The 15202-nt window shown below is 33.6% G+C and overlaps 1 long non-coding RNA gene and 1 pseudogene across 6 annotated transcripts; one reads left to right on the top strand and one right to left on the bottom strand.

Annotated features, from left to right (window-relative positions):
* Positions 1 to 327: 327 nt before the first annotated feature.
* LOC145157237 (uncharacterized) lies at positions 328 to 10043 on the top strand (annotated as a pseudogene). The gene is made up of 8 exons (XR_013737178.1): positions 328 to 2974; positions 3105 to 3236; positions 3577 to 3990; positions 5550 to 6212; positions 7270 to 7939; positions 8625 to 9461; positions 9590 to 9632; positions 9771 to 10043. The product of XR_013737178.1 is annotated as an uncharacterized LOC145157237 (transcript).
* Positions 10044 to 11248: 1205 nt separating this feature from the next.
* On the bottom strand, positions 11249 to 14954 carry LOC145158882 (uncharacterized). Of its 5 annotated transcripts, none has more exons than XR_013737344.1 (7): positions 13620 to 14954; positions 13495 to 13534; positions 13288 to 13424; positions 13028 to 13082; positions 12871 to 12943; positions 12019 to 12111; positions 11249 to 11574 (listed from the first exon to the last, which is right to left on the bottom strand). It is a non-coding gene; the product is annotated as an uncharacterized LOC145158882 (long non-coding RNA). The 5 variants fall into 5 exon arrangements; XR_013737343.1 differs by having other exon boundaries at positions 11249 to 11531; XR_013737342.1 differs by having other exon boundaries at positions 11249 to 12111; positions 13620 to 13718; positions 14605 to 14954.
* Between the last annotated feature and the right edge of the window lie 248 nt (positions 14955 to 15202).

The following is a 15202-nucleotide window of genomic DNA, read 5'->3' as shown; positions in this document are numbered from 1 at the left end:
GTGGTTCGGATTTGGTGCAAATCCTACGTCCACGGGCTGCAACTAGAGAATTTTATTAAAACTCACAAGATTACAATTGGCTTGACACTCTACACTTGATGTTCTCTCAAGTTTTTGCACACCAAATATGCAAAACATACATGCATATATATAGGTGAATGTTTGCCATGTGAAAACAGAAAGAGTTGTAACCAATTTAAAGTCTACCAACTTCAAGTTTGAACATGTTGAATGCACCACTTATTTTCCAACTTTCAGTTTGAATTTGATTCTTTTATTTCACATGCATAGCCACATGTTTTCAACCTTTCATATTTTACCTAACACATGAGACAGGTTGTTCCGATCCTCATGGTTCCCATTAATAGATACCTACGCTACCTCATTTTATGCACAATATATATGAGGGAGATGGTTATCAAAATGACAGAATTAAATGCCGTAAAAGACGGTGTTGAGGAGAAAATGAGGCAAAACATTAGTAACAATCTTGAGGTTCCTGTCCAAGTCGGGGGTTGGTTGGGTGATGTAGAAAAGATCAATGCAAAAGTCGAAAATGTTTCTCGTGACACTGGCAGCTGTTTTAATATAAAGATTAGATACAGGGCAGGGAGGAATGCCTTTGAGATAAATGAGGAGATCGACAGTGTCATGAGACGATACAAAGAGATCAACTGGGCAGATCATCCAATTCCTCCAGGAAGGGTTGATTCCATGAAGCCATCCACCTCAACACCATCAGCCGAACACAATGACTTCCAATCAAGAGAGGTGACTTTTACAAAAGCACTCAAAGCACTCGACCCGAACCACAAATCCCACATGATAGCCTTATGTGGGATGGGGGGAGTAGGGAAGACAACAATGATGCAAAGGCTGAAGAAAGTTGCCGAAGAAAAGAAAATGTTTAAGTTTATTGTTGAAGTGGTGATAGGGGAAAAGACAGACCCTATTTCCATTCAGGAAGCTATAGCATATTACCTTAGTGTAGAGCTCAGCGAAAAAAATAAGTCGGTAAGAGCTAATAAGCTTCGTCGAGGGTTCAAGGCCAAATCAGATGGAGGTAAGAATAAGTTCCTCATAGTATTGGATGATGTGTGGCAGAGTATTGACCTTGAAGATATTGGTTGAAGTCCTTTGCCAAATCAAGGTGTCGACTTCAAGGTCTTATTAACATCACAAGACAGAAATGTATGCACTATGATGGGGTTGAAGGTAATTCGATTCTCCATGTGGGGCTTCTAATAGATTCAGAAGCACAGAGATTATTCTGGCAGTTTGTAGAAACATCAGATCATGAGCTCCATAAGATAGGAGAAGATATTGTAAAGAAGTGTTGCGGTCTACCCATTGCCATCAAAACCATGGCATGTACTCTTAGAGATAAAAGCAAGGATGCATGAAGGATGCATTGTCTCGTTTAGAGCACCATGACATTGAAAATGTTGCATCTAAAGTTTTTAAAACGAGTTATGACAATCTCCAAGATGATGAGACTAAATCCACTTTTTTGCTTTGTGGATTGTTTCCAGAAGATTTCAATATTCCTATCGAAGAGTTGGTGAGGTATGGATGGGGATTGAAATTATTTAAAAAAGTGTATACCATAAGAGAAGCAAGAACTAGGCTCAACACCTGCATTGAGCGGCTGATCCATACAAATTTGTTGCTTGAAAGTGTTGATGTTAGATGGGTCAAGATGCACGATTTGGTTCGTGCTTTTGTTTTGGGTATGTATTCTGAAGTGGAGCATGCTTCAATTGTCAACCATGGTAATACACAAGAGTGGCATGTGGATGATACAGATGACTCTTATAAAAGACTTTCATTAACATGCAAGAGTATGTCCGAATTTCCTAGAGACCTCAAATTTCCAAACCTAATGATTTTGAAACTTATGCATGGAGATAAGTTCTTGAGGTTTCCATAAGACTTTTATGAAGGAATGGGAAAGCTCCAAGTTATATCATACGATAAAATGAAGTATCCATTGCTTCCCTCGTCATTTCAGTGCTCCACCAATCTTCGAGTGCTTCATCTCCATGAATGTTCATTAAGGATGTTTGATTGCTCTTGTATTGGAAATATGTTGAATCTAGAAGTGCTTAGCTTTGCTGATTCTGGCATAGAATGGTTACCTTCTACAATTGGAAATTTAAAGAAGCTAAGGCTACTGGATTTGACAAATTGTTATGGTCTTTGTATAGCTAATGGTGTCTTAAAAAAATTGGTCAAACTTGATGAGCTCTATATGAGAGTGGTTAGTCAACATGGAAAGGTGGTCAACCTCACTGAGGATAACTGCAATGAGATGGCAGAGCGTTCGAAAGATCTTTCTGTACTAGAACTTGAGGTCTATAAAAATAGTGTTCAACCAAAGAATATGTCATTTGAGAAGCTACAGCGATTCCAGATCTCAGTGGGGCGCTATTTATATGAAGATTCCATAAAGAGTAGGCACTCGTATGAAAACACATTGAAGTTGGTTGTTCAAAAAGGTGAATTATTGGAATCTCGAATGAACGAGTTGTTTAAGAAAACAGAGGTGTTATGTTTAAGTGTGGGAGATATGAATGATCTTGAAGATATTGAGGTTAAGTCATCCTCACAACCTTTTCAATCCTCTTCGTTTTACCATTTAAGAGTCCTTGTCGTTTCAAAGTGTGCAGAGTTGAAACACCTCTTCACACCTGGTGTTACAAACACTTTAAAAAAGCTTGAGCATCTTGAAGTTTACAAATGTGATAATATGGAAGAACTCATACATACCGGGGATAGTGAAGAAGAGACGATTACATTCCCCAAGCTGAAGTTTTTATCTTTGTGTGGGCTACCAAAGCTATCGGGTTTGTGCGATAATGTCAAAATAATTGAGCTACCACAACTCATGGAGTTGGAACTTGACAACATTCCAGGTTTCACAAGCATATATCCCATGAAAAAGTCTGAAACATCTAGTTTGTTGAAGGAAGAGGTAAATATAGATTTTTAATGCTAATACATTTCAAAGGATCTTTTCAGTTAAATCTTTCAAAATATATTGTAATTTGATTGTATGGGGTATTATTGTTGGATGGGACTATTAATAAATGATTATCTTGCAGGTTCTGATTCCTAAGTTAGAGAAACTGCATGTTAGTAGTATGTGGAATCTGAAGGAGATATGGCCTTGCGAATTTAATACGAGTGAGGAAGTTAAGTTCAGAGAGATTGAAGTGAGTAACTGTGATAAGCTTGTGAATCTGTTTCCGCACAAGCCCATATCTCTGCTGCATCATCTTGAAGAGCTTCAAGTCAAGAATTGTGGTTCCATTGAATCGTTATTCAACATCCATTTGGATTGTGCTGGTGCAACTGGAGATGAATACAACAACAGTGGTGTAAGAATTATTAAAGTGATCAGTTGCGATAAGCTTGTGAATCTATTTCCGCACAATCCCAAGTCTATGCTGCATCATCTTGAAGAGCTTGAAGTCAAGAATTGTGGTTCCATTGAATCGTTATTCAACATCCATTTGGATTATGCTGGTGCAACTGGAGATGAAAACAACAACAGTGGTGTAAGAATTATTAAAGTGATCAGTTGTGAATCTATTTCCGCACAATCCCATGTCTATGCTGCATCATCTTGAAGAGCTTGAAGTCGAGAATTGTGGTTCCATTGAATCGTTATTCAACATTGACTTGGATTGTGCTGGTGCAATTGGGCAAGAAGACAACATCAGCAGCTTAAGAAACATCAAAGTGGAGAATTTAGGGAAGCTAAGAGAGGTGTGGAGGATAAAAGGTGGAGATAACTCTCGTCCCCTTGTGCATGGCTTTCAAGCTGTTGAAAGCATAAAGATTGAAAAATGTAAGAGGTTTAGAAATGTATTCACACCTACCACCACAAATTTTGATCTGGGGGCACTTTTGGAGATTTCAATAGATGACTGCGGAGAAAACAAGGGAAATGACGAATCGGAAGAGAGTAGCCATGAGCAAGAGCAGGTAAGGATTTCAATTTCACTTTCTTACTTAATTAATGATTAAGCTCCTGCTTTTTGAATAAAAAAGGGACAAACCATTTCTTGACTTAATGTAGCAATACAAGTCATGTATAAGAGTGACCAACTCTTTTTTATTTATAAAATGACTACAAAATATGTTTTTTCATTAGAGATCATGTATAAATGTGACTAATTTTTCATCACCTAACTTTAGTTGATAAATCTTTATAAATGTCACTAATTACTTTTCAGTAAAAATAACAAATTTAATAAATTATCAACAAAAAGCATCAACTAAAAAAATCCCACAACCCGAAATAATTTAAAATAAAAGGATTTGACATTTAATATGAACAATTTTTTTCTAAACATGATTTGGACCAAATATCACCAGCAACTCAAGTTTGGAATCGATTCAGCTTAAAACTTGACCAGCATAATTAGATAGATGAGAGTTGAAGCTAAAGTGCCTATATAAATTCCTTTCATCTTTTTTCTTGATCTTGATAGCAAGTTGAATGATTTTCTTCTTCAAAATTGATAAAAGTCTACATTATAGAGAGACTAGCTTGAAAGTGGGTCTTGGGTCAGGTAGATGAAGATGGAAGGGAGAGTAGATTTCAAAGACACAAACACATCTTCATTTTATTTATTTATTTATTTATTATTATTATTTTTTTTTTTGATATCTTGCTCATATTTGTTACAGATATGTGAAGTCTATTAATTTTTTTAAATATATAAAAAATAAATACATAAATGAGAAAATTAAATAAAAAATAAATTAATAAGGGCACAATAGTCTTTTTAGGTAAGACAAGGACCAAACGCGCAACAAAAATAAACAGTAGGGGCCATCCGATTTAAAAAAATAATTAGGGACCAAAAACATAAATTCCCCCAAACCATAGGGACCATTCGTGTAATTTACTATTACTTTTCGTTTTGTTCATATTTGGGTAACTATTTTTTTTGTACACATCTAGGTAACGAACTTGTTGAAAGTGTTCACATCTAGGATGTGACCTACTACAACCGATCATAATGGTCATATGTGAACACTTCCAACAAGTTTGTTACCTAGATGTGTACAAAAAAACGATAGTTACCATGATGTAAACATACCGAAAAATTAATTACCTTAGCAAGTTATTTTCACATTTAGGTTGTATGGAAACAGTTCCGTGAGACCGTGACTTCGATGGTAGATAAATTTAGTAAACTTAACCCTTCAATTAACCTACCTTTTTCTTATTAACTCAATTTCAAGCTAAATTCTGATTCTTGTTTGAAAGCAAGTTGCATCTTTATTTTTGTATTATCTTGTTGCATAGGATCCTTAGCATCTTTTAATAATTTATTTGAAGGTGAAAGATCCAACTATTTTTAATCTGTTGACATTTTCCATCATTTGCAACTGTTTCTTGAAAAAAATACCTAAAACCAAAATAACCATTTTCAAATCCAAAATTATAAGAGAGAATTGTTAATGGACATGGAATCATAAATCATTAACACAGTTCAGTACACAAGTTGCTAATTACATTTCTTGCTGTGCAGATTGAAATTCTGTCAGAGGAAGAGACATTACAAGAAGCCACTGGCAGTATTTCTAATGTTGTATTCCCACCCTGTCTCATGCACTCTTTTCATAACCTCCATAAACTTAAATTGGAGAGAGTTAAAGGAGTGGAGGTGGTGTTTGAGATAGAGAGTCCAACAAGTAGAGAATTGGTAACAACTCACCATAACCAACAACAGTCTATCATACTTCCCAACCTCCAGGAATTGGATCTATGGAATATGGACAATATGATTCATGTGTTGAAGTGCAGCAACTGGAATAAATTCTTCACCCTCCCAAAACAACAATCAGAATCCCCATTCCACAACCTCACAACCATACCTATTATGAATTGCAAAAGCATTAAGTACTTGTTTTCGCCTCTCATGGCAGAACTTCTTTCCAACCTAAAGACAATCATGATAAGAGAGTGTGATGGTATGGAAGAAGTTGTTTCAAATAGAGACGATGAGGATGAAGAAATGACTACATCTACCCAAACAACCACCAACTTGTTCCCTCATCTTGATTCTCTCACTCTAAAATACACGAGGAATCTGAAGTGTATTGGTGGAGGTGGTGCCAAGGCCAAGGATGGGAGCAATGAAATATCTTTCAATAATACCACTGCAACTACTGCTGTTCTTGATCAATTTGAGGTATGCTTTGTACATATTCAATTATTTATTTAATTTCCTTGTTAATTTCCTTTTTTCTTTGCAATATTCTATGAAAAAAATCACCAAATCACATATAAGAGATTTAACTTTTATTTCACACCCATGCGGACTCAAGAATGGGATTTGGAGGCATATAAAGTTACATTCATTTGAACAAGTATTACCTTTTATTTGTTATTTATCATTTTCATATCAATTACCTATAACATTTCTTTTTTATTTTTCTAATTAGAAGAGGTCCACATGTCTAATTAGGTTTTCCATTCTATGTGAAACCTCTATTCTGTCTGTAATCAAGCATCTTAGATTATTTATCCATTTTCATAATTGTGTTTATTTTGACAGTTTTTTTTTTCTTTTTATTTTTATTTTTATTTTTATTTTTATTTTTATTTTTATAGTTGTAATTGCAACCTGTTATATATTCAAGTATTAATGTACATAATAATGCATTTTATACCCACTATACTAAGATAATAATTACCTAAACGGATGGATGCCATCACACTGCTACACTTCAGAAACTCTAGTAAGGGCAGTTATGGAAGTTCAATAAAATGATAATGGCATCTTTGATGAGTAATATAGGCAATTTAAGTTTTATTTCTGTTAGAGCAGTATTTAGCTAGTAGTGGCCAGTAGGAGAGGAGAATATCACCTTTTGTGAAAATCTGGTCATTGTACCCAGAATTTAGTTAAATGTAACATTTTAGATATTAGGGGTCATCAGGTGACAGATATTGTAGAATAGAACAGTATATAATATTACCCAAAACTATTTTTTCTAAGGTTGTTCTGTTAAATATGTGCTTTCTTGATTTCATTGAATTTGCATTCGTATATTTTAGGCGGTAAAGTGATTGTCTCTTCAATAAATCCCGAAATTAATTAAAAAAAAACAAAAGTACATTTTGATGTGGAGAGCACTGGTATCATTTAGTATATAAAAAAACTAGATTTTGAATTGACTTTCTTATACAAAAGCTGTGTATATAGTTTAATTAGTTTTACATCATTTTTCCATGTGGTGTTGCAGTTGTCTGAAGCAGGTGGTGTTTCTTGGAGCTTATGCCAATACGCTAGAGAGATAAGTATAGAATTCTGCAATTCATTGTCAAGTGTAATTCCATGTTATGCAGCAGGACAAATGCAAAAGCTTCAAGTGCTGCAAATAGGCTCTTGCAATGGGATGAAGGAGGTATTTGAAACTCAATTAGGGACGAGCAGCAACAAAAACAGAAAGAGTGGTGGTGATGAAGGAAATGGTGGAATTCCAAGAGTAAATAACAATGTTATTATGCTTTCCAATCTAAAGATATTGGAAATTAGAGGTTGTGGGGGTTTGGAACATATATTCACATTCTCTGCACTTGAAAGCCTGAGACAGCTCGAACAGTTATTGCTACGGAATGAAAGTGATTGTGAAGAATGAAGAAGAAGATGCATTATTCAATCTACCATCAAAGGAGGTTGTGGTCTTTCCTCATCTCAAGTCCATTGAGCTAAATGATCTACGAGAGCTGGAGGGTTTCTTCTTGGGGAAGAATGAGTTCCAGTTGCCTTCATTAGATAAGCTTATCATCACGGAATGCCCAAAAATGATGGTGTTTGCAGCTGGTAGGTCCACAGCTCCCCAACTCAAGTATATACACACAGAATTAGGCAGACATGCTCTTGATCAAGAATCTGGCCTTAACTTTCATCAGGTATATATATATTTCTTTAATTGGCATCATCTAATTAAGAAAGATATCATTCCTGCCAAGTAAATTTACTTCAAACACATTCACACTGGTTTCAGTCTAAGTTTATGTTGTTCTAGGAAGGCCAAAATGGGAAAGCAAGATAGGGAAAAATAGTGTATTTCAGTGGAAAGGGTATTTTAGGTATTTTCTGTCAAAAGTTGTTATTGCAGGCTTTTTAGTACCTGGAATCGTGTGTGGGAGGAGCATTATTATTCTGATTTGCTTGTTTCTTTATCATTTTTTCTTAGCCTCTCGAACAGCTAGAAACCCTTTTAATCTTTTGATTTGGAATGACGAAATTTTTCCCTGTTACTCCATTTGATTGTTGTTCTTCATGGTTCTAAGTGAATTATTGGCTCATCTGTTGCTTCTTTTGATTGTTATTTTCATATCATGTTGTCACTTGAATCAAGCTTTTCCATTTTCAACCGGGGCAAAAGGTCAAAACTAACCTACTTTATGAGATCAAAAACAGCAACCCATCGGATAACTTTTAGTTGGAGTTAATAGTTACAATTACCATTGTGATTAATAATTATAATATCTTGTATTAATTCATAAAAATTGGTACAGCACATATATGACATTTCAAAGGTTTTTGTTTGACATATATATGCCTCTGGCGTTTTCTTTATTGGACTTGCAGACCTCATTCCAAAGTTTATACGGTGACAACTCGGGCCCTGCTACTTCAGAAGGGACAACTTGGTCTTTTCATAACTTGATCGAATTAGATGTGGAATGGAATTTTGATGTTAAAAAGATCATTCCATCCAGTGAGTTGCTGCAACTGCAAAAGCTGGAAAAGATTCATGTGGATAGTTGTTATGGGGTAAAGGAGGTATTTGAAACTGCATTGGAAGCAGCAGGGAGAAATGGAAATAGTGGAAGTGGAAGTGGTTTTGATGAATCGTCACAAATAACTACTACTACTCTTGTCAATCTTCCAAACCTAAGAAAAATGAAGTTAGAGTATCTCAATGATCTGAGGTATATATGGAAGAGCAATCAATGGATAGTATTTGAGTTTCCAAACCTAACAAGAGTTGAAATTAATGACTGTAAAAGGTTAGAACATGTATTTACTAGTTCCATGGTTGGTAGTCTATGGCAACTCCAAGAGCTAGATATTAGTTGTTGCGGCCATATGGAGGAGGTGATTGTTAAGGATGCATATGTTTCTGTAGAAGAAGACAAAGAGAAAGAATCTGATGGCAAGATGAATAAGGAGATACTTGTGTTACCTCGTCTAAACTCCTTGATATTAGTAGACCTTCCATGTCTTAAGGGGTTTAGCTTGAGGAAGGAGGATTTTTCATTCCCATTATTGGATACTTTAGAAATCTACAAATGCCCAGCAATAACCACCTTTACCAAGGGAAATTCCGCTACTCCACAGCTAAAAGAAATTGAAACAAATTTTGGCTCGTTTTATACTGCAGGGGAAAAAGACATAAACTCTCTTATAAAGATCAAACAACAGGTAAATCAGATCTTTGTTGCTTTAATAATTCTTAAACTACATTTGAAAAGTTTCATGCAAGGTTTTTTGTTATATTGTCAAAAACCGCAACCTACATTTTCAGCTTTATATTTATGTACTTTATGCAGGATTTCAAACAAGACTCTGATTAATGTGAAGTGAATATTAAAGGTAAATTATATTTTCATGTTCCTAGTTGCCTATTAATTAATGGCCTTTTAGTTCATGATTTTTGGATGTATTCTTCATGATGATGTGAATCTTCTAATACCCCATTCATTGTTTGGTTGAATGTTGACTCTATGTCAGGATGAATATTCAAGGGAAGAATTGTTCATCATATGAAGGACATTAAAGAACATGGATGCTATGAAGATGTTGGGAAAACATATGTATCAAGTAGCAAGCTGCTTAATGATCTAAGTTTGTTGGTTGAGGATGTTGATTTTAATATTTCAAATTCATTGGTATCATTATATGGGCTTATCAATAGTGTTAATGGGATAATGAGTGACTTAACCTAAATTATGTTGTTGGTAAATGTTGGACAAGTATGGAAAATTAGGAATGACTTGTGAAAAATATATGGAAAAGTAGGATTGAGATTTTCAATGAAAATATTATGAAACTATAGTATATAAATAAATGCAACATACTGTTTGGGTATCTTGGAAGCACATATCATGAGAGTAACTAGAAGTAGAGTTTATTCCAAGGGTGTAGAAAACGTTAGACGTTAGCTAGTAGGTGGACTGGGGTCTAGGGATTAACCGGTTAGGCGGGGATTAATCGGGGACCATTAATTATTAAGAAAATTATTCAATAATTTATAAATCTAACTTTAATCATAAGAATATTAATAAATAAGCATAAAAGTTTAACAAGCACAACAATTTATTATCCAATTAATAAGAAAAATTATTCAAATTTTAATATATCTTAAGAAAAGAAGTAAATTTAGGTATTTGCATATTTGAAAACATAGAAATTTTGCAATTTTGGAGAAAAACTTTAAAATTTATTTATTTATTTATTTTTATTATTATTATTATTATTATTATTATTATTATTTTATATATTAGTTGAACACTAAAATACTATGAACTTTTGAAATTTTGAAAATTTTGGTTTAATATTTAAAAATTTAAAAATTTGGCCGATTAGGCCGCCTAGGACCAATTAGAACCGTCTAGTTTCGACTTTGACCCTCTTTGACCAAAACCGATTAAGCCGACCGATTAGCCTTAATCCTATTCGGTTGAAGACCGCCTAGTGATTAATCCCCAATTAATCGGTCGCCTAGACTGATTTTTACAATACTGGTTTATTCCCATCTTCAGTTACTTATAATTTTCATTTCTTACCTGCAAAAATCTGATTAAACTTTAGAGTTATTTCAATTTTTTGCCAACCAAGAAAAGAGACCGGTGCAAATTTTCATATAAAGGCCACAAGTAACTGTAAGTATAAAAACGATCACTAAATAGTGACTACAATATACTGATCATTAAATATGTGACAAACTGTTTCGTCATTTGATGTTGTCACTAATCAATGAAATGTTTTACCTAATTAGTGACAATAAAAAGTTGTCACTGTCTTATCCAATTAGTGACCATAGAAAGTTGTCACCGGTTTATCCGACTTGTGACCAAAAAAGTCGTCATTGATTTATCCAATTAGTTACAAAAAAAACTCGTCACTGATTTTTGTTGTTGTTTTTTGTATTTAACCAATTTAAGTAACAAGCATGGAACTTTGTAAATGGTAAGATATTTCATGAGCAATTTAAAAATATAAAACTTGTCCTCAAATTATAAAAACGAAAGGTTGGGGGTAATTATTTTCCCTTTGGCATTGTGTCAATTATCATGCAAACTTACATCATGCCCTCAATAAAACCTTAACACAACTTTCCAGCAAATTACATAAACAGAAAACGAAAAAAAAAGATTCAACTCTTCGGGTTATTCAAACAACATGATTTGCTTCAAGACGTTTTTTTTTCTGCAATAACTGTCTCATCTGTTTGCAGCCTCTATAAGCAATCCCCCCAAGTCAATCTACAATCTATATAAGATAATTCACATGTATTTGATACCCCCACCACAAGCTAAAAGCATCATCACAAATAATTAATGTCAAAATAATATTCAAATGGAGAATCATGTTGCCTATTGTACACTCTCAAACACGGAACACCTAAATAAGGTTATGACAAAAATAATATTTTTTTAGTTTATAAAAAATTAAAAATTATAGTTTGGCTAAAAGAATTAATTTTCTTTTACATAGATTTAAATCACTAAAAATTACACGGTTAAAACTGGTTATATTGCAATTTTTCATTCCATTCAATGATGGAATGAAAAGAAATCACCCCCTCTAATAAGGATTGAAAAATAACAAAAAGGAAGGAATCACATTTCCTCTATAATGCTCACATTCCATTCCGTCAGCCAATTCAAAATGGTTTTTTCATTCAAAAAGTTTTTTTCATTAAAATGGAATGAACCATTTCGTTTTTTTTTCTAATTAAGTAAATTTAGAATCTTACATGATTAAGTGGATTATCCTCTAGTGGGCTTGAATAAGCTTTTTCAGCCTCAACCCATGCCCTTTGCTTTAAGTAACATTTCTTCTAACCTTCCTGCAATAATCAACTGGTTAATTTTTTTTAAAGCACAACACCTTAATAAAAAAGAAAGTAGAAAGTAAAGTAATGGTCAATTTCTGAGCAGGGGCAGAATGGTTATAAAAAAAAAATTGGAAGTGCAATGCATTTTCACTCAAAAAATATCTTTTATAAACTTTTCTTATGTCAAACTCAAAAAATTTGTAAACCGTAAGGATACCCTTTTTTCTAATGAAACCAATCCCCATCAAACTGCATCCAAAATCAAAATTAACACAACTAGAGGACTAGAATTATAGTTACACCAGGTCTTAGATCCATTAAACTCCAAAAAATGACCAAAATACCCCTTGGAATTTTTATTGTACCAGATCTTTAGAACATCAAACCAACTCTTTCTAATCCCTTGCCAACCATAGTCACGGTGTTTTATACAGTCTTGAATATACATGTCGCATTTAACAGTAACCCACAAAAGACAACAATGTCCTTTGTTTTAATTTTCGCACCAAGTCGTTCATCAGTATTGTACTTTGTTCCAGTAAACCTAAACCCCACAAAATTGCACCAAAGAACAAGGATGACACAAATAGAACAAGTTTCCTTCATTTAACTGAAGTTTTATACACTACACTACATCCTAAATCCACATTATATCATATAGCTATATTGATTTGGATGATCTAGCATATACAAATTTCCAATAAGTAAAATACCCTAGAAATAATTCAAAGTGCAAGTAACTTTTAAATTTTATAAGATAGACTTACTTACTTCATCACGAAGGGAAGATGCCTCATGTTGACCTCCCATATCTTTATCTACACATCCAATATCCTTTGCAAACCTAAAAATGTAGACTCATAAAGTCACATATTTAATATCTTGTTATAGTTATAATATTACAACATTATAACTATGCATTTGTTACCTATTTTGATCACGTATGTTGCCAGTAGGCGGAATAACTTGTCCTGTTCACCAAGCTACATTTTAAATAGGTTGAAAGTACAATGTTGTTATAGAAAAAGAAATGGAAGCTAAATGCTATAATACACAAATAAACAAACGCGTGATGCTATTTATTGCGTCTTTCCATTTTTATATTATATGTACATAGAATGTATAGTTTTCACTCTACTTTAATGATGTCCCCATAAGTACATTTGCAGTAAATTTCATACTTATTACCTTCTTAAACTTCAAAAAGGTCTTAACTTCTTGTTGAGTTTCTAGCCAAAAACATTATGCTCGGTCAAATTTCCCACTCTTGGCATGTCCTTTGCTTTCTTGTGAGTTTTTTGGCAAAGAAATTTCTATGTTTTTTCCTGTAAATTTTCTCCAATTAATGGGAATAAACAAATTCATAAAATTCAATCAAACATAAAATATTTTTACCTTCCAGGGGTCGTCCTTATCTATTTTACTTCAGCATCTCCTAAGCAAAAAATAGAAATTCAAACATGGGAACTCAAAGGAAAAATAGATTCAAATAAAAGATTATATAGATGGAAAATGCTTACGCGTTAAACTCTTAGGTCTTCATTTCAATATGAACCAAAATCATAGCTTCCAAAAGAAACATAATCGAGTGCAACGATAAACATTTAAAGATTTTAAACCTGGAACATAGAAAAACATATTTGCAGATCTTGATGCTTCTTCATCATTTCAAGAATCAAAAAACTATATAGGTATGAAAAATAATCTTTGGAGGGCTTCTACATCCTTATCTAAGGTACATGAAGAATCACCAGTAGCTTGCAATTTATCACACCACTTACATTGACCTATGTTATTTAACATCTCATCAAGGTCATCATCATTTAAGTCATCACTAGCCCCATCAACTTCATCAACTGATATATCATCATCGGACACATCATATGACTCACCATGATATATCCACCTAACATAACTAACAACAATTCCCATTTGCATCAAATGTGAAAATAAAGTTGTTTGGTTATGATGTTGAAAATTATTGCATATTTTGCAAGGACATGGAACTTTTGACAACACTTCTCTATCATGTTATGCAAAATTATGGAATTCATTCACACCCAACTCAAATCTTGGGTCCTTTGTCCCACGAACTATATTCATACAAGACTTTTCCATATGCTGCGATAAAAGAAAAAAAAATCCTGAAAATAGCACAAATGTATAATGAAAATGGTATAGAAAACTCAGTTGGGGTTGTTAAAATAAGCAATAACTTAATCTAAAGCTGAGCAAAGGGCATCGCTCTGGATAATTTCAAGTTATGTTGGTCTAAACAGAGAGGAAACAAGAGTTTTCAGAATAATGACATGTTAATAGCATAATCTATAAAAGCATCAGTTGACAAAAACAATAAAACAATCAACAACCACCAAAATAGATTTTCAGAAACAGTTTAGTTTACAAAGTGTAGAACTACATACACAGGTAATGTATCCAATGAAAATGATATTTTGCAAGAGAATATGATTTTCATTTATACCAAAATAGGGAAATTTTGGTTACCCAAATCATAACAGTTTGAGCTTTTGTATGTGACCTAAACATAGATCACGTTCTTAAATCGATACATAACAAGTCTGATAGCTTAAGGAACTATTTAGGCTGGAGGGAGCCGGCCGCTACGAACGCTCGCCAGGTGCTCGCTAAGCACGTTGCACACCACCCCCTAGCGTGCGCTAGGGGCTTGCTACCGGTGAGTCTCTAGGAGTATAGCGAGAGGAGAGAGAGAGGGTTTGGTTTGCAGTGATTGGTGCTAGCGGATCCCACTTCACATTTGACAAATTCATAAAAAAAATCCCTCCGTTTTTGGCTGTTGGGAGGTGTCGAAGCTTTGATTTTTGTTCTAAAATTTGGTGAGTTTAAACAGAGAATTGGGGAAGAAGATAAAGAACTTACATATATGGTCCTTAAAGTTTCAGTAATTTGGTATTTTTTGTCCCAAAGTTTAAACAACTTGATATCCAAAAATAGAAACCTTTTTATTTAGTATTATATTTTAAATTAGTGTAACCTTTTTTATTTTAATAGTAAGTGTTTGTATTTTTAAAAATAGAATTTATGTAATATTAAATGCTTGTGTATTAAAAAAAAGAATTTATGT

Source organism: Lactuca virosa, chromosome 2 (assembly GCF_052849685.1).
Source record: "Lactuca virosa cultivar CGN04683 chromosome 2, Lactuca_virosa_CGN04683_v6, whole genome shotgun sequence".
In the NCBI taxonomy this organism is placed as follows: Eukaryota; Viridiplantae; Streptophyta; class Magnoliopsida; order Asterales; family Asteraceae; genus Lactuca; species Lactuca virosa.
This window is presented reverse-complemented; position numbering and strand designations above follow the sequence as displayed.